The following is a 26,867-nucleotide window of genomic DNA, read 5'->3' on the forward strand; positions in this document are numbered from 1 at the left end:
ACAACCTGTGTATACATCACATTACCTTTATCCAGCACCAGATCCAGGTCTGCTCTTGACATGTCTTCATTCTCATAGAGGAATGCAAGAAAAGTTAGAGAATTGCATGTACACTGCTTGTTCCTGGAGAAGGTGGAATATCTGCTGGAAGCTTGACTGCGAGATGCTAAAACACGTGTAACATCAGACCTGCCCCCTTGAGATACAGTGTGGAAGTGAGATGGCCCTGGTACATTGTGAACATCAATGTGACTTCCACTCTTTACAGCATCAGCATAAGACAGCTGTGACACAGAAACAACATCAGGAGACTCATATCCCTCTTTTACATACTCTGAACATTCTGACACCTTTACCTGTCTGCCACTCTCTGGACCAAGAGACTGTGCCTGTGGATTCGGTGACACATAATCAGATAGACACACCTTCTGCCATCGCACTTTTGCAGCTTGAGACCTCTTACCTTTTTTTGGCATGTTTCACTGAAGAACAAAAATTTGTCTTCCAGTACTGTATTTTCAAAGCAAGTAAAACAGATTTTGTTAACCACAATATAACAATCAAATTCAATGTGCAAAGAAACTTCCAACAAATATGTTCAAAACAATTATTGTATTGTATATGTTTTCCACACTAATACTAAGGTTAATGTACTATATAATAAAACAAATCACCACAAAAAGTTGTAATCCTTTCACAAACCAATATTTAATATAGCTTTAATATTAGCTTAAGAGATAGTGATGTATCACTTTAGAAAAATATGCAAAATGTACTAAATCAATAATGTGTAGTTGTGTAATGTGAAGTTGGCACACAGATTAGAACAGTTTGAAAGTTTTAAATGTTTAACCAAGTTTCAACAATTCACAGAGTTTGAAGAATTCAAAATGTTGAACGGTAAACAGAATTTCAACAAGGTTTCAACCGTATTTCAAAAGATATTTCAACAAATTTCAACAAGGTTTCAACCGTATTTCAAAAGATGTTTCAACAGGGTTTCAACAAGGTTTCAACTGTATTTCAAAAGATGTTTCAACAGGGTTTCAACAAGGTTTCAACCGTATTTCAAAAGAGGTTTCAACAGGGTTTCAACAAGGTTTCAACCGTAGTTCAAAAGAGGTTTCAACAGGGTTTCAACAAGGTTTCAACCGTAGTTCAAAAATGGTTTCAACAGGGTTTCAACAAGGTTTCAACCGTAGTTCAAAAGATGTTTCAACAGGGTTTCAACAAGGTTTCAACCGTATTTCAAAAGATGTTTCAACAGGGTTTCAACAAGGTTTCAACCGTAGTTCAAAAGATGTTTCAACAGGGTTTCAACAAGGTTTCAACCGTAGTGCAAAAGAGGTTTCAACAGGGTTTCAACAAGGTTTCAATTGTAGTTCAAAAGAGGTTTCAACAGGGTTTCAACAAGGTTTCAACCGTAGTTCAAAAGAGGTTTCAACAGGGTTTCAACCGTAGTTCAAAAGAGGTTTCAACAGGGTTTCAACAAGGTTTCAACCGTAGTTCAAACAAGGTTTCAACCGTAGTTCAAAAGAGGTTTCAACAGGGTTTCAACAAGGTTTCAACCGTAGTTCAAAAAATGTTTCAACAGGGTTTCAACAAGATTTCAACCATAGTTCAAAAGATGTTTCAACAGAATTTCAACAAGGTTTCAACCGTATTTCAAAAGATTTTTTAACAGGGTTTCAACAAGATTTCAACAGTCTTTCAAAAGATGTTTTAATAGGGTTTCAACAAAATTTCAACAGTCTTTCAAAACAGTTGTCAAGTGTTATTCAACAAGATTTCAACAAGTTTTCAACAGTGTTTAAAAAGACTTTGCAAGTCTTTCGCAACACAATTTCAACAAGTTTTCAATAGTTCTTCAAAAGATGTTCCAACTCTTTGTCAGCGAAAATTTTCTTCAAATACTGCCTTGGAAACCACAGCAGGAGGTGGCAGTCAGCAGTCCAGAACTGTCCAGACTAGATTATGGCTACCTAAAACACAGAAACAAACAACATTAAAACAAAACAATCTTGATAAAATAGCACATATTTTCTGAAATTGTAGTTATAGTGTGCACAACACTTGCCATATAAATATCTCTCCAAACAGCAAACCTGTGAACAAAAATTCCATTATTAATGTATTTCAGAACAATATTACTCCAAAACACACAAATTCACAATATACAGTCTCTTCTTTGTAAATACATAAATGTAAGGTCAAAGACTGAGCAAACAAAAACTAACTCTTCCATTTATTCCCTTGAAAAGGCAGGCAACTACAGTTTAATTTGTCCTGCCACACTTTCATAATAACACGATATGGTTTTTTTTACACCTCTCATAATAACGTGCAAGACCTATAAAGTTGTATTCTGCGTTGTAGTTTCACCAATTTGTCAATGCCAGTCCTACGTACCATACTTTCAACTACAAGTTAAATTTGCAACTCACAGTGAAATGTCAAAACTAACGAGTAGTACGTAAATGCAATACCAGTAAGAAGAAACGATAAAGTGCGAAATTTCTACATTACAAGTTAAAAAAGCTTGGTTTAGGCTTCTGCGTCGCGGCGACGCCGTACCTACGCCGTCGACGCAGACCCCTACGCGGACCCTACGCCGTAGCCTGACGCGCACCTCCAAAAAATCCTGACTACGCGTCGCGTCGACGCGTAGTGACGTGAACGTCGAGGACTGTGATTGGTCCGTTCAGAACGTAATTTTCGGTTCAGTCGCAGCCCGATGGTCGCAACACAACAACACCGCCATTTTCAAAGTTTCTGTGGTGAGAGCTACAAGAAAAACCGGACCAAGCCGAAGAAAGAATTATCGAGGAGGTACGCAAGTACGACCACCTCTACAACTCCTCTTCGCGGCAGCAAGAGCCCCCGAAACCATACAAAGACACAGCCGCACCCCCCTAGCGGCTTGGCGGTGAATTGCGGAGCAACGCGTTCCGTCGACGCAGAACTACGAATGCTCAGTGACGGCGTAGGGTGTACGCCGTAGGTACGGCGTCGCCGCGACGCCGAAGCCTAAACCAAGCTTTAACTCGTTATGGTGTCACGTGGGCAAGCAATGCAGACCACCGATGACATAAAACCAATGTTTATAATTTGCAACTCCGACACGTATGACATGTACACACACCTACACACACTTCAGTGTCATTAACCAAAGCCCCAACAAAAGACAATCCCCTGTTTTTACAAAGAAATTGAACTAACACACCTACCGGCTTACAAAGAAGAAACGCCACCTTGTGGTAAAAACTAAGAACACACGTTACGCAACTTAAACCGTTGTACATATGAAATCGATGCAAAACTGCGGCTCCTCACCTCAAAACACGGACTTTGTCTGCACAGTAATAAACGACTCGCTTCTCACAACCTGACACTAAATTTTTGGATGGCACACAAGCGCAACCAGTGACGTCTGACCTGAAATGACAAACACTTTCATCTAGTAACAGGGTTTAGTTATGCTGAACTTTCCTTTCAAAAACAAAAACACAACCCTCCATTACACATATAGAACAGTTATATCGACATACCAACCACGATGTAAACGTTTCAACCATTACACCATGTTAACTGATATAATAACTCTGCTGGTTAAACCAAGCATGCAATGAACACGCGCACGTCGGCTGTTCGCTGACCAAGTCACTAACGATTGAAAAACCACTAGCATGGTTTAACTAACCACACACACAATTACTCGTAAACCACTGCAGAAGCCACATTATTTTTAACGACGTAAAATTACAGAACGCAAATGTCTAACAACAAAGAAACACATATGGAAATTAACAATGTTCCTGTGCATAACCAATACTTCTGTTGGTTAAGCTAAGCCTGCAATGAACACACCAACATATCGGCCCAACGCTAAGGTAATAACTACCGATCGCGAAAGCAATCGCCATTGTGAGCTAACCACACACACAATGACTCCTTAGCCACTGCATGAACCACAGTATCTGTGACGCCGTTAAACACCAGAACGCCAATGTCCAGCAGCAGAGAAACACACATATGAAAATAAACAATGTGTGTCATAAACACAACACACAAATGATACTCACGTCGTGCATTCACTGTAGTCGCTCAAACAAATTTCCAAACACAAAACTACGAACAAACAAGTCTACAGCGCGGCTGTACGAAAGTATAGGCTCACGTGACGCGCCACAGCCCTGAAGAAGGAGGGAGGGACCTATACACACGTCTTCAGAATCACAGCCTTTTTACACTATTCGATGCAAATACAAAATGATAAACATCATACGCGTTACGAATCAAAGGAGCGAAGACACGAGGACACCTAAAATAAACGTGTGTAAATGAATAAATAAATAAATACTGTATGTACCTTCACGAGCAAATTCACAAAAGCACAGTGTTTACGTCCAGCCTCAAACCGACAACACTGGCACATCAGACGAACATGATAACCTCTATACTACCACCATATGAATGCACATCATGTACAATTCTTACAATACCACAATTTAAAAACTCCCATCATCCCCGTTTTCAAGGAGAGCTTCACAGCCCACTTGAATATGGCTGTCTATGGCACTTGTGACCGACACTGTCTGCGGACAAAAGCTATTTATTCCGAAACCGTAACTCATATTACAATGAAAGCCACGCTGTGTGACAGAAGACAAATTTCTCTACGTGCTAACTAAAAATGGTTCATGAAAGTTGAAAAATAGAGAACATACAAATAATTGAAACAGATTTTAGGCGAACATGTACAGGGCTGTCAGCCACGGCGTGAATAACGTGACGCGCTTTAAACGGCAGAAATCCATGCAATACACACCGATTGTACAAATCCGAACGATTGGCAAACAGCATAATACTTAAAGTGTGCTACATAAGTGCACACGCACGCGCGCGCGCCGCGCAACAAACGCACACGCGTTCAGACGAAGAAACACAGCGATTTGCTGCCTCTGCGCCGATTTCACATTTGGGCTAATTCTGACAATACACCGACCATCATCGCTCTAAAAAGTTCCTAAACAATTGGGTGTGATTTCAATGTTTTTACACCAAATATTTTGTAGACACTTGCGAGTAAAAGACAGGACTCCGGTCCACTTTTCTCAGAAAATCTTTGTATTGGAGCGCGCCATTCACAGACACCAGAATGAACGAGTTCATAGTAACGTGCATCAGCGCGTTCATCATATGAAATCAATGCAACACTGCGCCTCGTCGCCTCAAAAGACATACCGGCTCTGCACCGTAATAAATGATTGGCTTCACGCAAGTCGGTCATCATTGTCTGGATGTCAAACAAGCCGATTTCATATGTAAAACGGTTTCATAGTGCAGAACGGGCGACGGCCTGACAAACATCTCTGATTGTGCTGTAATAGCGATCCAGAATATTCTCCTCTCTGGGCGGGCGTTTAATAAGCGGTGTGTATTTAGGGAGTGCGTGGGTGAGATTACCTTTGTTAAAATCCCCAAAGACAATAATTCAAGAGTCCGGGTTGGTCCGCTCCACACACAGTATCTGCTCTTTCTGGAATGTCAAACAATTAATACTAGTGACATTATGACATTATACACAAGGAGCCAGTGTTGGGAAAGTTCACTGTCTACATGAACTACTGCACAGTTCTGTTCACACGTTTCAAAATGAAGTAGTTCAGTTCATAATTCATAATTCAACATTTTCAACTAAGTTCACCGTTGTACAAATGAATTAATTCATAATAATTTTTTTCCATATGTTGTTGTGAGCTATTATTTTTCAAAATGATTGACACAGCCTATAGAACCACAGACAGCAATTATTTGATCAGTTTTACCACTGTAACTATGCGTCAGATTTCATCTTCACGTTTGAATTCTTATCCAATTATGATTTACAATAACATTTAGGGGACAACATGTCCTCATTGCTGCTTTAAATACTGCTGTCCATTCAGTCCACATTACTAACAGCTGCAGCTTTCACCCCATGTGACGCACGCGGCTGGTGCTGAGAGATAAAGTATTTTTTTCGCTTCACATTAAGGCCAGTTTACGCTGTGCTTTTGCCGGCTTCTCGCCTGGAAAGCGCTATAGAAATCTGGCACGCTATAGATCGAAATTAAACTGAAACAGCGCGCAGTTCACAGACACCAGAATGAACGACTTCATAGTAACTTGCATCAGCGCGGCCATTTCACCTTCGTCTAAAATATGAACGCCTGCACGAACTATCGTTCTATGTACGCGTTCACGCACAACACTGACCTTGTCATAAAACTCGCTGAAATGATCATACGACGCGTCCTTGTTGCTCTGTCGGCTCCGTGCTGCTGTCGTATTCTGTTTTCATGACGCATGCGGCGGTGCCACGCTGATTGCTGGTGTTGAGAAATAGGGTGTGTTTATCGCTACACATAAAGCCCCGTTTACGCTGTGGTTTTGCCAGCTTCTCGCCTGACAGGCGCTATAGAAATCTGGCACGCTATTGAACGAAGTTAAACTGAAACAGCGCGCAGTTCACAGACACCAGAATGAACGAGTTCAAAATAACGTGCATCAGCGCGTTCAATTCACGTTCGTCTAAAATATGAACGACTTCACGAAGTATCGTACAGTGAACGACCATACACACACACACACACACACACACACACACACACACACACACACACACACACACACTGAAACGGGTGCACAGGCAGCTCAGCGGAGCAGACACACAGGCATTCAGACGGAGAAACACAGCGATTTGCTGCCCCTGCGCTGGTCTCACATATGAACTGATTCTGACAAAACGGTAGCTCTTATCAGAAAAATACACCGACCATCATCGCTCTAAGGACTTCCTGAACAATTCGGCGTTAGTTCGGCGTTTCTACACCAAATATATCGTCGACACTTGCGAGTTAAAAACAGGAGTCCGGTCCGCTTGTCTCAGAAAATCTTTGTATTGGAGTTAATGGGGAAAAGAGACAGACGTGGCCGCACTTCGACGCTGCTAATTCAACTTCGGTAAATCTCTCACATTTTTCAAGCACATTGTGAGAGACAGAACACATGTGTCTACAACTGTGGAAAAAATCATGCGCGTAGAGTGTAAACTGCGGCTGGGAGGAGTGTGGAAAGAGCGAAAATCTGAAAGGTTTTTCGTCTCTCTCCCACTCTAACAGATGACGTCATCCGCTCAAGCTGAAACGATCGATGCCATACACACTCATTGGACGGTCGAAAAACACCATAAAACTTAAAAAATGATATCTCGGAAACTATGACAAATACCTACACGATGTTTACAACCTTTAAAGTAGCACTTGTTGTGAGCCATTTAAAAGTTGAATGAAATTTGTAGCTCAAATTATGAAAGAGTAGTTAGAGTTCAAAGAGGGCTGGGTTGGAGCTTTTCCAAACGGCTCTCTCATTGACTGCCATTCAAAAAATATTGTGGATAAAAATTAATTATTGGAAAAGTACAAACGATATCACAAAGTTGAATTGTGGAAATATTTTGCGAGGTAAGGGGAACATGAAAAAAATTACTTGAGCTTTCTGGCAAGAATTATGAACGAGTTAAAAATGTTAAACCATTACTGATTTTTCAAACTTCATCCAATTCATTTTCCATAGAGAAAAAGTCGGAATAAACTTGAATAATTCCAAACCTATTCCAGATACCACCACCAACAGTAATAGCAACTTACCGGAGAGAAAGTTCCATTTTTTAACGTTTGAATTAAATTTTTAGGTTAAGAACTGTAGGAAGAGATAGGTTCCAAAAAAGGCATCGGAATAATAATAATAATAATAATAACTAGAAAGATTGCATTTCCTGAAGAAAATGCGTGGGCAAGCTGAAGAAAGCAGAAAATTTCAGCCAAAAGCCGCAGCAACACAGAGTCCTCAGTTGGCACAGACACAGTGAACTCACTCAACTCCCGTCTCACAAGGGGAAGCTCCACCTTGTGGCGAAAACAGAGAACAGATGTCACAATGATTAGACCGTTGGACATATGAAATCAATGCAACACTGCGCCTCGTCTCCTCAAAAGACATACCGGCTCTGCACCGTCATAAGTGATTGTCTTAACGCAAGGCGATCATCATTTTCTGGATGTCAGACAAGCCGATTTCATATGTACAACGGTTTGATAGTACAGCACGGGGGGACGGTGTGACAAACATCTCTGATTGTGCTGTAACAGCGATCCAGAATATTCTCCTCACTGGGCGGGCGTTTAATAAGCGGTGTGTATTTTGGAAGTGCGTGGGTGAGATTACCTTTGTTAAAGTCCCCAAGGACAATAACCAAAGAGTCCGGGTTGGTCCGCTCCACACACAGTATCTGCTCTTTCTGGAATGTCAAACAATTAATACTAGTGACATTATGACATTATACACAAGGAGCCAGTGTTGGGAAAGTTCACTGTCTACATGAACTACTGCACAGTTCAGTTCACACATTTCAAAATGAAGTAGTTCAGTTCATAATTCATAATTCAACATTTTCAACTAAGTTCACCGTTGTAAAAATGAATTAATTCATAGTTATTTTTTCCCCATATGTTGTTGTGAGCTATTATTTTTCAAAATGATTGACACAGCCTATAGAACCATAGATAGCAATTATTTGATCAGTTTGACCACTGTAACTATGCGTCAGATTTCATCTTCATCTTCACGTTTGAATTCTTATCCAATCATGATTTACAATAACATTTAGGGGACAACATGTCCTCATTGCTGCTTTAAATGCTGCTGTCCATTCAGTCCACATTACTAACAGCTGCAGCTTTCACTTCATGTGACGCACGCGGCTGGTGCTGAGAGATAAAGTATTTTTTTCGCTTCATATTAAGGCCAGTTTACGCTGTGCTTTTGCCGGCTTCTCGCCTGGAAAGCGCTATAGAAATCTGGCACGCTATAGAACGAAATTAAACTGAAACAGCGCGCAGTTCACAGACACCGCAATGAACGAGTTCATAGTAACGTGCATCAGCGCGGCCAATTCACGTTCATCTAAAATATGAACGCCGTCACGAACTATCGTTCTATCAACGCGTTCAGGCACAACACTGACCTTGTCATAAAACTCGCTGAAATGATCATACGCCGCCTCCTTGTTGCTCTGTCGGCTCCGTGCTGCTGTCGTATTCTGTTTTCATGACGCACGATTGCTGGTGTTGAGAAATAGGGTGCGTTTATCGCTACACATTAAGCCCCGTTTACGCTGTGGTTTTGCCGGCTTCTCGGCTGACAAGCGCTATAGAAATCTGGCACGCTATAGAACGAAATTAAACTGAAACAGCGCGCAGTTCACAGACACCGCAATGAACGAGTTCATAATAACGTGCATCAGCGCGGCCAATTCACGTTCATCTAAAATATGAACGCCTCCACGAACTATCGTTCTATCAACGCGTTCAGGCACAACACTGACCTTGTCATAAAACTCGCTGAAATGATGATACGCCGCCTCCTTGTTGCTCTGTCGGCTCCGTGCTGCTGTCGTATTCTGTTTTCATGACGCATGCGGCGGTGCCACGCTGATTGCTGGTGTTGAGAAATAGGGTGTGTTTATCGCTACACATTAAGCCCCGTTTACGCTGTGGTTTTGCCAGCTTCTCGCCTGACAGGCGCTATAGAAATCTGGCACGCTATTGAACGAAGTTAAACTGAAACAGCGCGCAGTTCACAGACACCAGAATGAACGAGTTCAAAATAACGTGCATCAGCGCGTTCAATTCACGTTCGTCTAAAATATGAACGACTTCACGAAGTATCGTACAGTGAACGACCATACACACACACACACACACACACACACACACACACACACACACACACACACACACACTGAAACGGGTGCACAGGCAGCTCAGCGGAGCAGACACACAGGCATTCAGACGGAGAAACACAGCGCTTTGCTGCCCCTGCGCTGGTCTCACATTTAAACTGATTCTGACAAAACGGTAGCTCCTATCAGAAAAATACACCGACCATCATCGCTCTAAGGACTTCCTGAACAATTCGGCGTTAGTTCGGCGTTTCTACACCAAATATTTCGTCGACACTTGCGAGTTAAAAACAGGAGTCCGGTCCGCTTGTCTCAGAAAATCTTTGTATTGGAGTTAATGGGGAGAAGAGACAGACGTGGCCGCACTTCGACGCTGCTAATTCAACTTCGGTAAATCTCTCACATTTTTCAAGCACATTGTGAGAGACAGAACACATGTGTCTACAACTGTGGAAAAAATCATGCGTGTAGAGTGTAAACTGCGGCTGGGAGGAGTGTGGAAAGAGCGAAAATCTGAAAGCTTTTTCGTCTCTCTCCCACTCTAACAGATGACGTCACCCGCTCAAGCTGAAACGATCGATGCCATACACACTCATTGGACGGTCGAAAAACAGGATAAAACTTAAAAAATGATATCTCGGAAACTATGACACATACCTACACGATGTTTACAACCTTTAAAGTAGCACTTGTTGTAAGCCATTTAAAGGTTGAATGAAATTTGTAGCTCAAATTATGAAGGAGTAGTTAGAGTTCAAAGAGGGCTGGGTTGGAGCTTTTCCAAACGGCTTTCTCATTGACTGCCATTCAAAAAATATTGTGGATAAAAATTAATTATTGAAAAAGTGCAAACGATATCACAAAGTTGAATTGTGGAAATATTTTGCGAGGTAAGGGGAACATTAAAAAAATTACTTGAGGTTTCTGGCAAGAATTATGAACGAGTTAAAAATGTTGGACCATTACTGATTTTTCAAACTTCATCCAATTCATTTTCCATAGAGAAAAAGTCGGAATAAACTTGAATAATTCCAATACTATTCCAGATACCACCACCAAAAGTAATAGCAACTTACCGGAAAGAAAGTTCCATTTTTTAACGCTTGAATTAAATTTTTAGGTTAAGAACTGTAGGAGGAGATAGGTTCCAAAAAAGCAGCGGTATAATAATAATAATAATAATAATAACTAGAAAGATTGCATTTCCTGAAGAAAATGCGTGGGCAAGCTGAAGAAAGCAGAAAATTTCAGCCAAAAGCCGCAGCAACACAGAGTCCTCAGTTGGCACACACACAGTGAACTCACTCAACTCCCGTCTCACAAGGGGAAGCTCCACCTTGTGGCGAAAACAGAGAACAGATGTCACAAGGATTAGACCGTTGGACATATGAAGTCAATGCAACACTGCGCCTCGTCGCCTCAAAAGACATACCGGCTCTGCACCGTCATAAGTGATTGTCTTAACGCAAGGCGAGCATCATTTTCTGGATGTTAGACAAGCCGATTTCATATGTACAACGGTTTGATAGTGCAGCACGGGGGGGACGGCCTGACAAACATCTCTGATTGTGCTGTAACAGCGATCCAGAATATTCTCCTCTCTGGACGGGCGTTTAATAAACGGTGTGTATTTAGGGAGTGCGTGGGTGAGATTACCTTTGTTAAAGTCCCCAAAGACAATAACTCAAGAGTCCGGGTTGGTCCGCTCCACACACAGTATCTACTCTTTCTGGAATGTCAAACAATTAATACTAGTGACATTATGACATTATACACAAGGAGCCAGTGTTGGGAAAGTTCATTGTCTACATGAACTACTGCACAGTTCAGTGCACACATTTCAAAATGAAGTAGTTCAGTTCATAATTCATAATTCAACATTTTCAACTGAGTTCACCGTTGTAAAAATGAATTAATTCATAGTTATTTTTTTTCCATATGTTGTTGTGAGCTATTATTTTTCAAAATGATTGACACAGCCTATAGAACCACAGACAGCAATTATTTGATCAGTTTTACCACTGTAACTATGCGTCAGATTTCATCTTCATCTTCACGTTTGAATTCTTATCCAATCATGATTTACAATAACATTTAAGGGACAACATGTCCTCATTGCTGCTTTAAATGCTTCTGTCCATTCAGTCCACATTACTAACAGCTGCACCTTTCACCCCATGTGACGCACGCGGCTGGTGCTGAGAGATAAAGTATTTTTTTCGCTTCACATTAAGGCCAGTTTACGCTGTGCTTTTGCCGGCTTCTCGCCTGGAAAGCGCTATAGAAATCTGGCACGCTATAGATCGAAATTAAACTGAAACAGCGCGCAGTTCACAGACACCGCAATGAACGAGTTCATAGGAACGTGCATCAGCGCGGCCAATTCACGTTCATCTAAAATATGAACGCCTTCACGAACTATCGTTCTATCAACGCGTTCAGGCACAACACTGACCTTGTCATAAAACTCGCTGAAATGATGATACGCCGCCTCCTTGTTGCTCTGTCGGCTCCGTGCTGCTGTCGTATTCTGTTTTCATGACGCATGCGGCGGTGCCACGCTGATTGCTGGTGTCGAGAAATAGGGTGTGTTTATCGCTACACATTAAGCCCCGTTTACGCTGTGGTTTTGCCAGCTTCTCGCCTGACAGGCGCTATAGAAATCTGGCACGCTATTGAACGAAGTTAAACTGAAACAGCGCGCAGTTCACAGACACCAGAATGAACGAGTTCAAAATAACGTGCATCAGCGCGTTCAATTCACGTTCGTCTAAAATATGAACGACTTCACGCAGTATCGTACAGTGAACGACCATACACACACACACACACACACACACACACTGAAACAGGTGCACAGGCAGCTCAGCGGAGCAGACACACAGGCATTCAGACGGAGAAACACAGCGCTTTGCTGCCCCTGCGCTGGTCTCACATTTAAACTGATTCTGACAAAACGGTAGCTCCTATCAGAAAAATACACCGACCATCATCGCTCTAAGGACTTCCTGAACAATTCGGCGTTAGTTCGGCGTTTCCACACCAAATATTTCGTCGACACTTGCGAGTTAAAAACAGGAGTCCGGTTCCAGTTCACAGACACCAGGATGAACGAGTTCAAAATAACGTGCATCAGCGCCTTCAATTCACGTTCGTCTAAAATATGAACGACTTCACGAAGTATCGTACAGTGAACGACCATACACACACACACACACACACACACACACACACACACACACACTGAAACAGGTGCACAGGCAGCTCAGCGGAGCAGACACACAGGCATTCAGACGGAGAAACACAGCGATTTGCTGCCCCTGCGCTGGTCTCACATGTAAACTGATTCTGACAAAACGGTAGCTCCTATCAGAAAAATAAACCGACCATCATCGCTCTAAGGACTTCCTGAACAATTCGGCGTTAGTTCGGCGTTTCTACACCAAATATTTCGTCGACACTTGCGAGTTAAAAACAGGAGTCCGGTCCGCTTGTCTCAGAAAATCTTTGTATTGGAGTTAATGGGGAGAAGAGACAGACGTGGCCGCACTTCGACGCTGCTAATTCAACTTCGGTAAATCTCTCACATTTTTCAAGCACATTGTGAGAGACAGAACACATGTGTCTACAACTGTGGAAAAAATCATGCGCGTAGAGTGTAAACTGCGGCTGGGAGGAGTGTGGAAAGAGCGAAAATCTGAAAGCTTTTTCGTCTCTCTCCCACTCTAACAGATGACGTCACCCGCTCAAGCTGAAACGATCGATGCCATACACACTCATTGGACGGTCGAAAAACAGCATAAAACTTAAAAAATGATATGTCGGAAACTATGACAAATACGTACACGATGTTTACAACCTTTAAAGTAGCACTTGTTGTGAGCCATTTAAAGGTTGAATGAAATTTGTAGCTCAAATTATGAAGGAGTAGTTAGAGTTCAAAGAGGGCTGGGTTGGAGCTTTTCCAAACGGCTTTCTCATTGACTGCCATTCAAAAAATATTGTGGATAAAAATTAATTATTGAAAAAGTGCAAACGATATCACAAAGTTGAATTGTGGAAATATTTTGCGAGGTAAGGGGAACATTAAAAAAATTACTTGAGGTTTCTGGCAAGAATTATGAACGAGTTAAAAATGTTGGACCATTACTGATTTTTCAAACTTCATCCAATTCATTTTCCATAGAGAAAAAGTCGGAATAAACTTGAATAATTCCAAACCTATTCCAGATACCACCACCAAAAGTAATAGCAACTTACCGGACAGAAAGTTCCATTTTTTAACATTTCAATTAAATTTTTAGGTTAAGAACTGTAGGAGGAGATAGGTTCCAAAAAAAGCAACGGAATAATAATAATAATAATAATAATAATAATAAGAATAATAAATAGTGGGAAGAACATGAGTGTGCAAGCTTCAGCTTGCCCACTAATAACTAGAAAGATTGCATTTCCTGAAGAAAATGCGTGGGCAAGCTGAAGAAAGCAGAAAATTTCAGCCAAAAGCCGCAGCAACACAAGAGTCCTCAGTTGGCACAGACACAGTGAACTCACTCAACTCCCGTCTCACAAGGAGAAGCTCCACCTTGTGGCGAAAACAGAGAACAGATGTCACAAGGATTAGACCGTTGGACATATGAAATCAATGCAACACTGCGCCTCGTCGCCTCAAAAGACATACCGGCTCTGCACCGTCATAAGTGATTGTCTTCACGCAAGTCGATCAGCATTTTCTGGATGTCAGACAAGCCAATTTCATATGTACAACGGTTTGATAGTGCAGAACGGGCGACGGCCTGACAAACATCTCTGATTGTGCTGTAATAGCGATCCAGAATATTCTCTTCTCTGGGCGGGCGTTTAATAAGCGGTGTGTATTTAGGGAGTGCGTGGGTGAGATTACCTTTGTTAAAGTCCCCAAAGACAACTCAAGAGTTCGGGTTTGTGTGCTCCACACACAGTATCTGCTCTTTCTGGAATGTCAAACAATTAATAGTAGTGACATTATGACATTATACACAAGGAGCCAGTGTTGGGAAAGTTCACTGTCTACATGAACTACTGCACAGTTCAGTTCACACATTTCAAAATGAAGTAGTTCAGTTCATAATTCATAATTCAACATTTTCAACTAAGTTCACCGTTGTAAAAATGAATTAATTCATAGTTATTTTTTCCCATATGTTGTTGTGAGCTATTATTTTTCAAAATGATTGACACAGCCTATAGAACCATAGACAGCAATTATTTGATCAGTTTGACCACTGTAACTATGCGTCAGATTTCATCTTCATCTTCACGTTTGAATTCTTATCCAATCATGATTTACAATAACATTTAGGGGACAACATGTCCTCATTGCTGCTTTAAATGCTGCTGTCCATTCAGTCCACATTACTAACAGCTGCAGCTTTCACTTCATGTGACGCACGCGGCTGGTGCTGAGAGATAAAGTATTTTTTTCGCTTCATATTAAGGCCAGTTTACGCTGTGCTTTTGCCGGCTTCTCGCCTGGAAAGCGCTATAGAAATCTGGCACGCTATAGAACGAAATTAAATTGAAACAGCGCGCAGTTCACAGACACCGCAATGAACGAGTTCATAGGAACGTGCATCAGCGCGGCCAATTCACGTTCATTTAAAATATGAACGCCTTCACGAACTATCGTTCTATCAACGCGTTCAGGCACAACACTGACCTTGTCATAAAACACGCTGAAATGATCATACGCCGCCTCCTTGTTGCTCTGTCGGCTCCGTGCTGCTGTCGTATTCTGTTTTCATGACGCACGATTGCTGGTGTTGAGAAATAGGGTGCGTTTATCGCTACACATTAAGGCCCGTTTACGCTGTGGTTTTACCGGCTTCTCGGCTGACAAGCGCTATAGAAATCTGGCACGCTATTGAACGAAATTAAACTGAAACAGCGCGCAATTCACAGACACCGGGATGAACGAGTTCATAATAACGTGCATCAGCGCGTTCATTTCACGTTCGTCTAAAACATAAACGTGTTCGCGCACTATCGTACTATGTACGCGTTTAGGCACAACACTGACCTTGTCATGAAACTCGTTGAAATGATCATACGACGCCTCCTTGTTGCTTTGTCATCCGCATGCTGCTGTCTGCTTCTGTTTTTAAGACGCACTCCGCCATGGGACGTTGTCCGCTGTGTTTTTATCGCTACATCGGTGCACAGGCACGCGCGCGCGAGCTTAGCGGAGCAGACACACAGGCATTCAGACGGAGAAACACAGCGATTTGCTGCCCCTGCGCTGGTCTCACATTTAAACTGATTCTGACAAAACGGTTGCTCCTATCAGAAAAATACACCGACCATCATCGCTCTAAGGACTTCCTGAACAATTCGGCGTTAGTTCGGCGTTTCTACACCAAATATATCGTCGACACTTGCGAGTTAAAAACAGGAGTCCGGTCCGCTTGTCTCAGAAAATCTTTGTATTGGAGTTAATGGGGAGAAGAGACAGACGTGGCCGCACTTCGACGCTGCTAATTCAACTTCGGTAAATCTCTCACATTTTTCAAGCACATTGTGAGAGACAGAACACATGTGTCTACAACTGTGGAAAAAATCATGCGCGTAGAGTGTAAACTGCGGCTGGGAGCAGTGTGGAAAGAGCGAAAATCTGAAAGCTTTTTCGTCTCTCTCCCACTCTAACAGATGACGTCATCCGCTCAAGCTGAAACGATCGATGCCATACACACTCATTGGACGGTCGAAAAACACCACAAAACGTAAAAAATGATATCTCGGAAACTATGACAAATACCTACACGATGTTTACAACCTTTACAGTAGCACTTGTTGTGAGCCATTTAAAGGTTGAATGAAATTTGTAGCTCAAATGATGAAGGAGTAGTTAGAGTTCAAAGAGGGCTGGGTTGGAGCTTTTCCAAACGGCTCTCTCATTGACTGCCATTCAAAAAATATTGTAGATAAAAATTAATTATTGAAAAAGTACAAACGATATGACAAAGTTGAATTGTGGAAATATTTTGCGAGGTAAGGGGAACATTAAAAAAATTATTTGAGGTTTCTGGCAAGAATTATGAACGAGTTAAAAATGTTGGACCATTACTGATTTTTCAAACTTCATCCAATTCATTTTCCATAGAGAAAAAGTCGGAATAAACTTGAATAATTCCAAAACTATTCCAGATACCACCACCAAAAGTAATAGCAACTTACCGGAAAGAAAGTTCCATTTTTTAACGTTTGAATTAAATTTTTAGGTTAAGAACTGTGGGAGGAGATAGGCGGCAAAAAACGGATCGGAATAATAATAATAACTAGAAAGATTGCATTTCCTGAAGAAAATGCGTGGGCAAGCTGAAGAAAGCAGAAAATTTCAGCCAAAAGCCGCAGCAACACAGAGTCCTCAGTTGGCACACACACAGTGAACTCACTCAACTCCCGTCTCACAAGGGGAAACTCCACCTTGTGGCGAAAAGAGAGAACAGATGTCACAAGGATTAGACCGTTGGACATATGAAATCAATGCAACACTGCGCCTCGTCGCCTCAAAAGACATACCAGCTCTGCACCGTCATAAGTGATTGTCTTAACGCAAGGCGATCATCATTTTCTGGATGTCAGACAAGCCGATTTCACATGTACAACGGTTTGATAGTGCAGCACGGGGGGACGGTGTGACAAACATCTCTGATTGTGCTGTAACAGCGATCCAGAATATTCTCCTCACTGGGCGGGCGTTTAATAAGCGGTGTGTATTTTGGAAGTGCGTGGGTGAGATTACCTTTGTTAAAGTCCTTAAGGACAATAACCAAAGAGTCCGGGTTGGTCCGCTCCACACACAGTATCTGCTCTTTCTGGAATGTCAAACAATTAATACTAGTGACATTATGACATTATACACAAGGAGCCAGTGTTGGGAAAGTTCACTGTCTACATGAACTACTGCACAGTTCAGTTCACACATTGCAAAATGAAGTAGTTCACTACATCATGCATAAGTCAACATTTTCAACTAAGTTCACCGTTGTACAAATGAATTAATTCCTAGTTAATTTTTTTCCATATGTTGCTGTGAGCTATTATTTTTTCAAAATGATTGACACAGCCTATAGAACCACAGACAGCAATTATTTGATCAGTTTTACCACTGTAACTACGCGTCAGATTTCATCTTCATCTTCACGTTTGAATTTTTATCCAATCATGATTTACAATAACGTTTAAGGAACAACATGTCCTCATTGCTGCTTTAAATGCTTCTGTCCATTCAGTCCACATTACTAACAGCTGCAGCTTTCACCCCATGTGACGCACGCGGCTGGTGCTGAGAGATAAAGTATTTTTTTCGCTTCACATTAATGCCAGTTTACGCTGTGCTTTTGCCGGCTTCTCGCCTGGAAAGCGCTATAGAAATCTGGCACGCTATAGATCGAAATTAAACTGAAACAGCGCGTAGTTCACAGACACCGCAATGAACGAGTTCATAGGAACGTGCATCAGCGCGGCCAATTCACGTTCATCTAAAATATGAACGCCTTCACGAACTATTGTTCTATCAACGCGTTCAGGCACAACACTGACCTTGTCATAAAACTCGCTGAAATGATGATACGCCGCCTCCTTGTTGCTCTGTCGGCTCCGTGCTGCTGTCGTATTCTGTTTTCATGACGCATGCGGCGGTGCCACGCTGATTGCTGGTGTTGAGAAATAGGGTGTGTTTATCGCTACACATCAAGCCCCGTTTACGCTGTGGTTTTGCCAGCTTCTCGCCTGACAGGCGCTATAGAAATCTGGCACGCTATTGAACGAAGTTAAACTGAAACAGCGCGCAGTTCACAGACACCAGGATGAACGAGTTCAAAATAACGTGCATCAGCGCGTTCAATTCACGTTCGTCTAAAATATGAACGACTTCACCAAGTATCGTACAGTGAACGACCATACACACACACACACACACACACACACACACACACACACAGACTGAAACAGGTGCACAGGCAGCTCAGCGGAGCAGACACACAGGCATTCAGACGGAGAAACACAGCGATTTGCTGCCCCTGCGCTGGTCTCACATTTAAACTGATTCTGACAAAACGGTAGCTCCTATCAGAAAAATACACCGACCATCATCGCTCTAAGCACTTCCTGAACAATTCGGCGTTAGTTCGGCGTTTCTACACCAAATATTTCGTGGACACTTGCGAGTTAAAAACAGGAGTCCGGTTCCACTTCACAGACACCAGGATGAACGAGTTCAAAATAACGTGCATCAGCGCGTTCAATTCACGTTCGTCTAAAATATGAACGACTTCACGAAGTATCGTACAGTGAACGACCATACACACACACACACACACACACACACACACACACACACACACACACACACTGAAACGGGTGCACAGGCAGCTCAGCGGAGCAGACACACAGGCATTCAGACGGAGAAACACAGCGATTTGCTGCCCCTGCGCTGGTCTCACATATAAACTGATTCTGACAAAACGGTAGCTCTTATCAGAAAAATACACCGACCATCATCGCTCTAAGGACTTCCTGAACAATTCGGCGTTAGTTCGGCGTTTCTACACCAAATATTTCGTCGACACTTGCGAGTTAAAAACAGGAGTCCGGTCCGCTTGTCTCAGAAAATCTTTGTATTGGAGTTAATGGGGAGAAGAGACAGACGTGGCCGCACTTCGACGCTGCTAATTCAACTTCGGTAAATCTCTCACATTTTTCAAGCACATTGTGAGAGACACAACATATGTGTCTACAACTGTGGAAAAAATCATGCGCGTAGAGTGTAAACTGCGGCTGTGAGGAGTGTGGAAAGACCGAAAATCTGAAAGGTTTTTCGTCTCTCTCCCACTCTAACAGATGACGTCACCCGCTCAAGCTGAAACGATCGATGCCATACACACTCATTGGACGGTCGAAAAACAAGATAAAACTTAAAAAATGATATCTCGGAAACTATGACAAATACCTACACGATGTTTACAACCTTTATAGTAGCACTTGTTGTGAGCCATTTAAAGGTTGAATGAAATTTGTAGCTCATATTATGAAGGAGTAGTTAGAGTTCAAAGAGGGCTGGGTTGGAGCTTTTCCAAACGTCTTTCTCATTGACTGCCATTCAAAAAATATTGTGGATAAAAATTAATTATTGAAAAAGTACAAACGATATCACAAAGTTGAATTGTGGAAATATTTTGCGAGGTAAGGGGAACATGAAAAAAATTATTTGAGGTTTCTGGCAAGAATTATGAACGACTTAAAAATGTTGGACCATGACTGATTTTTCAAACTTCATCCAATTCATTTTCCATAGAGAAAAAGTCGGAATAAACTTGAATAATTCCAAACCTATTCCAGATACCACCATCAACAGTAATAGCAACTTACCGGAAAAAAAGTTCCATTTTTTAACGTTTGAATTAAATTTTTAGGTTACGAACTGTAGGAGGAGATAGGCGGCAAAAAAACGATCGGAATAATAATAATAATAATAAGAATAATAAATAGTGGGAAGAACATAAGTGTGCAAGCTTCAGCTTGCCCACTAATAATAATAATAATAATAATAATAATAATAAGAATAATAAATAGTGGGAAGAACATAAGTGTGCAAGCTTCAGCTTGCCCACTAATAATAAGAATAATAAATAGTGGGAAGAACATAAGTGTGCAAGCTTCAGCTTGCCCACTAATAAGAACTAGAAAGATTGCATTTCCTGAAGAAAATGCGTGGGCAAGCTGAAGAAAGCAGAAAATTTCAGCCAAAAGCCGCAGCAACACAAGAGTCCTCAGTTGGCACAGACACAGTGAACTCACTCAACTCCCGTCTCACAAGGAGAAGCTCCACCTTGTGGCGAAAACAGAGAACAGATGTCACAAGGATTAGACCGTTGGACATATGAAATCAATGCAACACTGCGCCTCGTCGCCTCAAAAGACATACCGGCTCTGCACCGTCATAAGTGATTGTCTTCACGCAAGTCGATCAGCATTTTCTGGATGTCAGACAAGCCAATTTCATATGTACAACGGTTTGATAGTGCAGAACGGGCGACGGCCTGACAAACATCTCTGATTGTGCTGTAATAGCGATCCAGAATATTCTCTTCTCTGGGCGGGCGTTTAATAAGCGGTGTGTATTTAGGGAGTGCGTGGGTGAGATTACCTTTGTTAAAGTCCCCAAAGACAACTCAAGAGTTCGGGTTTGTGTGCTCCACACACAGTATCTGCTCTTTCTGGAATGTCAAACAATTAATAGTAGTGACATTATGACATTATACACAAGGAGCCAGTGTTGGGAAAGTTCACTGTCTACATGAACTACTGCACAGTTCAGTTCACACATTTCAAAATGAAGTAGTTCAGTTCATAATTCATAATTCAACATTTTCAACTAAGTTCACCGTTGTAAAAATGAATTAATTCATAGTTATTTTTTCCCATATGTTGTTGTGAGCTATTATTTTTCAAAATGATTGACACAGCCTATAGAACCATAGACAGCAATTATTTGATCAGTTTGACCACTGTAACTATGCGTCAGATTTCATCTTCATCTTCACGTTTGAATTCTTATCCAATCATGATTTACAATAACATTTAGGGGACAACATGTCCTCATTGCTGCTTTAAATGCTGCTGTCCATTCAGTCCACATTACTAACAGCTGCAGCTTTCACTTCATGTGACGCACGCGGCTGGTGCTGAGAGATAAAGTATTTTTTTCGCTTCATATTAAGGCCAGTTTACGCTGTGATTTTGCCGGCTTCTCGCCTGGAAAGCGCTATAGAAATCTGGCACGCTATAGAACGAAATTAAATTGAAACAGCGCGCAGTTCACAGACACCGCAATGAACGAGTTCATAGGAACGTGCATCAGCGCGGCCAATTCACGTTCATTTAAAATATGAACGCCTTCACGAACTATCGTTCTATCAACGCGTTCAGGCACAACACTGACCTTGTCATAAAACACGCTGAAATGATCATACGCCGCCTCCTTGTTGCTCTGTCGGCTCCGTGCTGCTGTCGTATTCTGTTTTCATGACGCACGATTGCTGGTGTTGAGAAATAGGGTGCGTTTATCGCTACACATTAAGGCCCGTTTACGCTGTGGTTTTACCGGCTTCTCGGCTGACAAGCGCTATAGAAATCTGGCACGCTATTGAACGAAATTAAACTGAAACAGCGCGCAATTCACAGACACCGGGATGAACGAGTTCATAATAACGTGCATCAGCGCGTTCATTTCACGTTCGTCTAAAACATAAACGTGTTCGCGCACTATCGTACTATGTACGCGTTTAGGCACAACACTGACCTTGTCATGAAACTCGTTGAAATGATCATACGACGCCTCCTTGTTGCTTTGTCATCCGCATGCTGCTGTCTGCTTCTGTTTTTAAGACGCACTCCGCCATGGGACGTTGTCCGCTGTGTTTTTATCGCTACATCGGTGCACAGGCACGCGCGCGCGAGCTTAGCGGAGCAGACACACAGGCATTCAGACGGAGAAACACAGCGATTTGCTGCCCCTGCGCTGGTCTCACATTTAAACTGATTCTGACAAAACGGTTGCTCCTATCAGAAAAATACACCGACCATCATCGCTCTAAGGACTTCCTGAACAATTCGGCGTTAGTTCGGCGTTTCTACACCAAATATATCGTCGACACTTGCGAGTTAAAAACAGGAGTCCGGTCCGCTTGTCTCAGAAAATCTTTGTATTGGAGTTAATGGGGAGAAGAGACAGACGTGGCCGCACTTCGACGCTGCTAATTCAACTTCGGTAAATCTCTCACATTTTTCAAGCACATTGTGAGAGACAGAACACATGTGTCTACAACTGTGGAAAAAATCATGCGCGTAGAGTGTAAACTGCGGCTGGGAGCAGTGTGGAAAGAGCGAAAATCTGAAAGCTTTTTCGTCTCTCTCCCACTCTAACAGATGACGTCATCCGCTCAAGCTGAAACGATCGATGCCATACACACTCATTGGACGGTCGAAAAACACCACAAAACGTAAAAAATGATATCTCGGAAACTATGACAAATACCTACACGATGTTTACAACCTTTACAGTAGCACTTGTTGTGAGCCATTTAAAGGTTGAATGAAATTTGTAGCTCAAATGATGAAGGAGTAGTTAGAGTTCAAAGAGGGCTGGGTTGGAGCTTTTCCAAACGGCTCTCTCATTGACTGCCATTCAAAAAATATTGTAGATAAAAATTAATTATTGAAAAAGTACAAACGATATGACAAAGTTGAATTGTGGAAATATTTTGCGAGGTAAGGGGAACATTAAAAAAATTATTTGAGGTTTCTGGCAAGAATTATGAACGAGTTAAAAATGTTGGACCATTACTGATTTTTCAAACTTCATCCAATTCATTTTCCATAGAGAAAAAGTCGGAATAAACTTGAATAATTCCAAAACTATTCCAGATACCACCACCAAAAGTAATAGCAACTTACCGGAAAGAAAGTTCCATTTTTTAACGTTTGAATTAAATTTTTAGGTTAAGAACTGTGGGAGGAGATAGGCGGCAAAAAACGGATCGGAATAATAATAATAATAATAATAATAATAATAATAATAATAATAAGAATAATAAATAGTGGGAAGAACATAAGTGTGCAAGCTTCAGCTTGCCCACTAATAATAAATAGTGGGAAGAACATAAGTGTGCAAGCTTCAGCTTGCCCACTAATAATAACTAGACAATTTCCCTGCGGGAAATTTTGAAAGGGCCACGGGGTCTACTGCCCGACCGCGTACATATACATTACATTATATGCCCATATGTCTGTTTATTTGTGTGTGGGAGCATGAGAGAGAAGTGCTCACAGAGGTACTGAGCCTCAGAGGTTGCCACAGCAACTTCAGAGCCCCTCCCAATCATGCTCTATGAGACACAGCTGCGCACGCACACACACGCCCCCTCTCAGCACTCAGGCACACATGCACTCAGAGAGAGAAAAAGAGACCGTGGCCGGGCTTAGAGGCTGCGAATTCAAATTCTGTAAGTCTCACACATTTTTCCAGCACATTGTGAGAGAGAGGACAAGTTTGTCTACAACTGTGGAAAAAATCATGCCTGTAGTGTGTAAACTGTGGCCGGGAGGAGCGTGGAAAGACAGAAAATCTGGAGGTTTTTTTAGGCTCTCTGCCACTGAGGCTCAGTGGTTGTCACGGCAATTTGGCTTGGTTGCCCATGACGATAAGGGCAGACAGAGAGGGGCGACAGAAAAGCGGAGAAAACGAGCCATTTTCTGCCTCTGCACTCCTCTCACATTTGGGCTTCTCCTGAGAAAACGGTAGCTCCTATCAGAAAAACAAAGACACCGTGAGCGCCTTGAGGACTTCCTGAACGATTTGGTGTAATTTTGTGTTTCTACAGCAAATATTGTGGACACAGTCGCGAGTTGAAAACGGGGCTCCTTTCTGCTTCTCTCAGAAAATCTTTGTATTGGAGTGAATAGGGAGCAGAGACAGACGTGGCCGCGCTTAGAGGCTGCTAACTCAAATTCTGTAAGTCTCACAGATTTTTTGAGCACATTGTGAGAGAGAGGACAAGTTTGTCTACAACTGTGGAAAAAATCACGCCTGTAGAGCGTAAACTGTGGCCAGGAGGAGCGTGGAAAGAGCAAAAATCTAGGCGTTTTTTTCGGCTCTCTCCCACTCTAGCGATGATGTCACCCACTCTAGCCTCTAACTGTCCGCGCAATACACACCCATTGAAATCTGAGAATTTCTCCAAAAACGCTCATGGTCATTGATGAGGGATTATTCAAAAACTACACGAGTTATCAAAACGTGGCTTAATACAGCAACAGACAAGACTTGTGTCTACAATTTAAAGTTTAAATGGAGTCTCTAGGTGAAAGTATGCCGGAGCAGTAGCCATTAGAAAAAGGGAAAAAAAAAATTCGTTTTTCGAGCTCCTCCCATTCATTTCTTATGGGAAACGAAAACGCGTTTTTCGCGACTTACGTCGCGAAAAACGCATATTCTGTAGAGAAAAATAATAGCACGCCGATCCCGATCGAGACGCACGTTTTGATATAACATTTGCGTGGGTGCTCCCAAAACTGTAGGAGGAGTAGCGGTCCAAAATTTGACACGGAAGAGGAAGAATAACTAGACAATTTCCCTGCGGGAAATTTTGAAAGGGCCACGGGGTCTACTGCCCGACCGCGTACATATACATTACATTATATGCCCATATGTCTGTTTATTTCCATGTGGGAGCATGAGAGAGAAGTGCTCACAGAGGTACTGAGCCTCAGAGGTTGCCACAGCAACTCCAGAGCCCCTCCCAATCATGCTCTATGAGACACAGCTGCGCACGCACACACACACACGCCCCCTCTCAGCACTCAGGCACACATGCACTCAGAGAGAGAAAAAGAGACAGTGGCCGGGCTTAGAGGCGTCTAATTCAAATTTTGTAAGTCTCACACATTTTTCCAGCACATTGTGAGAGAGAGGACAAGTTTGTCTACAACTGTGGAAAAAATCATGCCTGTAGTGTGTAAACTGTGGCCGGGAGGAGCGTGGAAAGAGCAAAAATCTAGACTTTTTTTCAGGCTCTCTGCCACTGAGGCTCAGTGGTTGTCATGGCAATTTGGCTTGGTTGCCCATGACGATAGGGGCAGACAGAGAGGGGCGACAGAAAAGCGGAGAAAACGAGCGATTTTCTGCCTCTGCACTCCTCTCACATTTGGGCTTCTCCTGAGAGAACGGAAGCTCCTATCAGAAAAACAAAAACACCGTGGGCGCCTTGAGGACTTCCTGAACGATTTGGTGTAATTTTGTGTTTCTACAGCAAATATTGTGGACACAGTCGCGAGTTGAAAACGGGGCTCCTTTCTGCTTCTCTCCGAAAATCTTTGTATTGGAGTGCATGGAGAGCAGAGACAGACGTGGCCGCGCTTAGAGGCTGCTAATTCAAATTCTGTTTGTCTCACAGACTTTTCGAGCACATTGTGAGAGAGAGGACAAGTTTGTCTACAACTGTGGAAAAAATCATGCCTGTAGAGTGTAAACTGTGGCCGGGAGGAGCGTGGAAAGAGCAAAAACCTAGTCGTTTTTAATCGGCTCTCTCCCACTCTAGCGATGATGTCACCCACTCTAGCCTCTAACTGTCCGCGCAATACACACCCATTGAAATCAGAGAATTTCTCCAAAAACGCTCATGGTCATTGATGAGGGATTATTCAAAAACTACATGAGTTATCAAAACGTGGCTTAATACAGCAATAGACAAGACTTGTGTCTACAATTTAAAGTTTAAATGGAGTCTCTAGGTGAAAGTATGCCGGAGCAGTAGCCATTAGAAAAAGGGAAAAAAAAATTTTGTTTTTCGAGCTCCTCCCATTCATTTCTTATGGGAAACGAAAACGCGTTTTTCGCGACTTACGTCGCGAAAAACGCGTATTCTGTAGAGAAAAATAATAGCACGCCGATCCCGATCGAGACGCACGTTTTGATATAACATTTGCGTGGGTGCTCCCAAAACTGTAGGAGGAGTAGCGGTCCGAAATTTGACACGGAAGAGGAAGAATAACTAGACAATTTCCCTGCGGGAAATTTTGAAAGGGCCACGGGGTCTACTGCCCGACCGCGTACATATACATTACATTATATGCCCATATGTCTGTTTATTTCCATGTGGGAGCATGAGAGAGAAGTGCTCACAGAGGTACTGAGCCTCAGAGGTTGCCACAGCAACTTCAGAGCCCCTCCCAATCATGCTCTATGAGACACAGCTGCGCACGCACACACACGCCCCCTCTCAGCACTCAGGCACACATGCACTCAGAGAGAGAAAAAGAGAGAGAGACAGAAGTGGCCGGGCTTAGAGGCCGCTAATTCAAATTCTGTAAGTCTCACACATTTTTCCAGCACATTGTGAGAGAGAGGACAAGTTTGTCTGCAACTGTGGAAAAAATCATGCCTGTAATGTGTAAACTGTGGCCGGGAGGAGCGTGGAAAGACAGAAAATCTGGAGTTAAAAAAAGGCTCTCTGCCACTGAGGCTCAGTGGTTGTCACGGCAATTT

The 26,867-nt window shown here is 42.4% G+C and overlaps 2 long non-coding RNA genes across 2 annotated transcripts in view; one reads left to right on the forward strand and one right to left on the reverse strand.

The window, feature by feature from the left end:
* LOC143335700 (uncharacterized) overlaps positions 1 to 26,867 on the forward strand; it is a 64,422-nt gene that overhangs the window by 25,738 nt on the left and 11,817 nt on the right. The window lies entirely within an intron of this gene.
* On the reverse strand, positions 721 to 5,772 carry LOC143335743 (uncharacterized). The gene is made up of 3 exons (XR_013078447.1): positions 5,467 to 5,772; positions 2,078 to 2,105; positions 721 to 1,982 (listed from the first exon to the last, which is right to left on the reverse strand). It is a non-coding gene; the product is annotated as an uncharacterized LOC143335743 (long non-coding RNA).

This window comes from Chaetodon auriga, chromosome 17 (assembly GCF_051107435.1).
Source record: "Chaetodon auriga isolate fChaAug3 chromosome 17, fChaAug3.hap1, whole genome shotgun sequence".
In the NCBI taxonomy this organism is placed as follows: Eukaryota; Metazoa; Chordata; class Actinopteri; order Chaetodontiformes; family Chaetodontidae; genus Chaetodon; species Chaetodon auriga.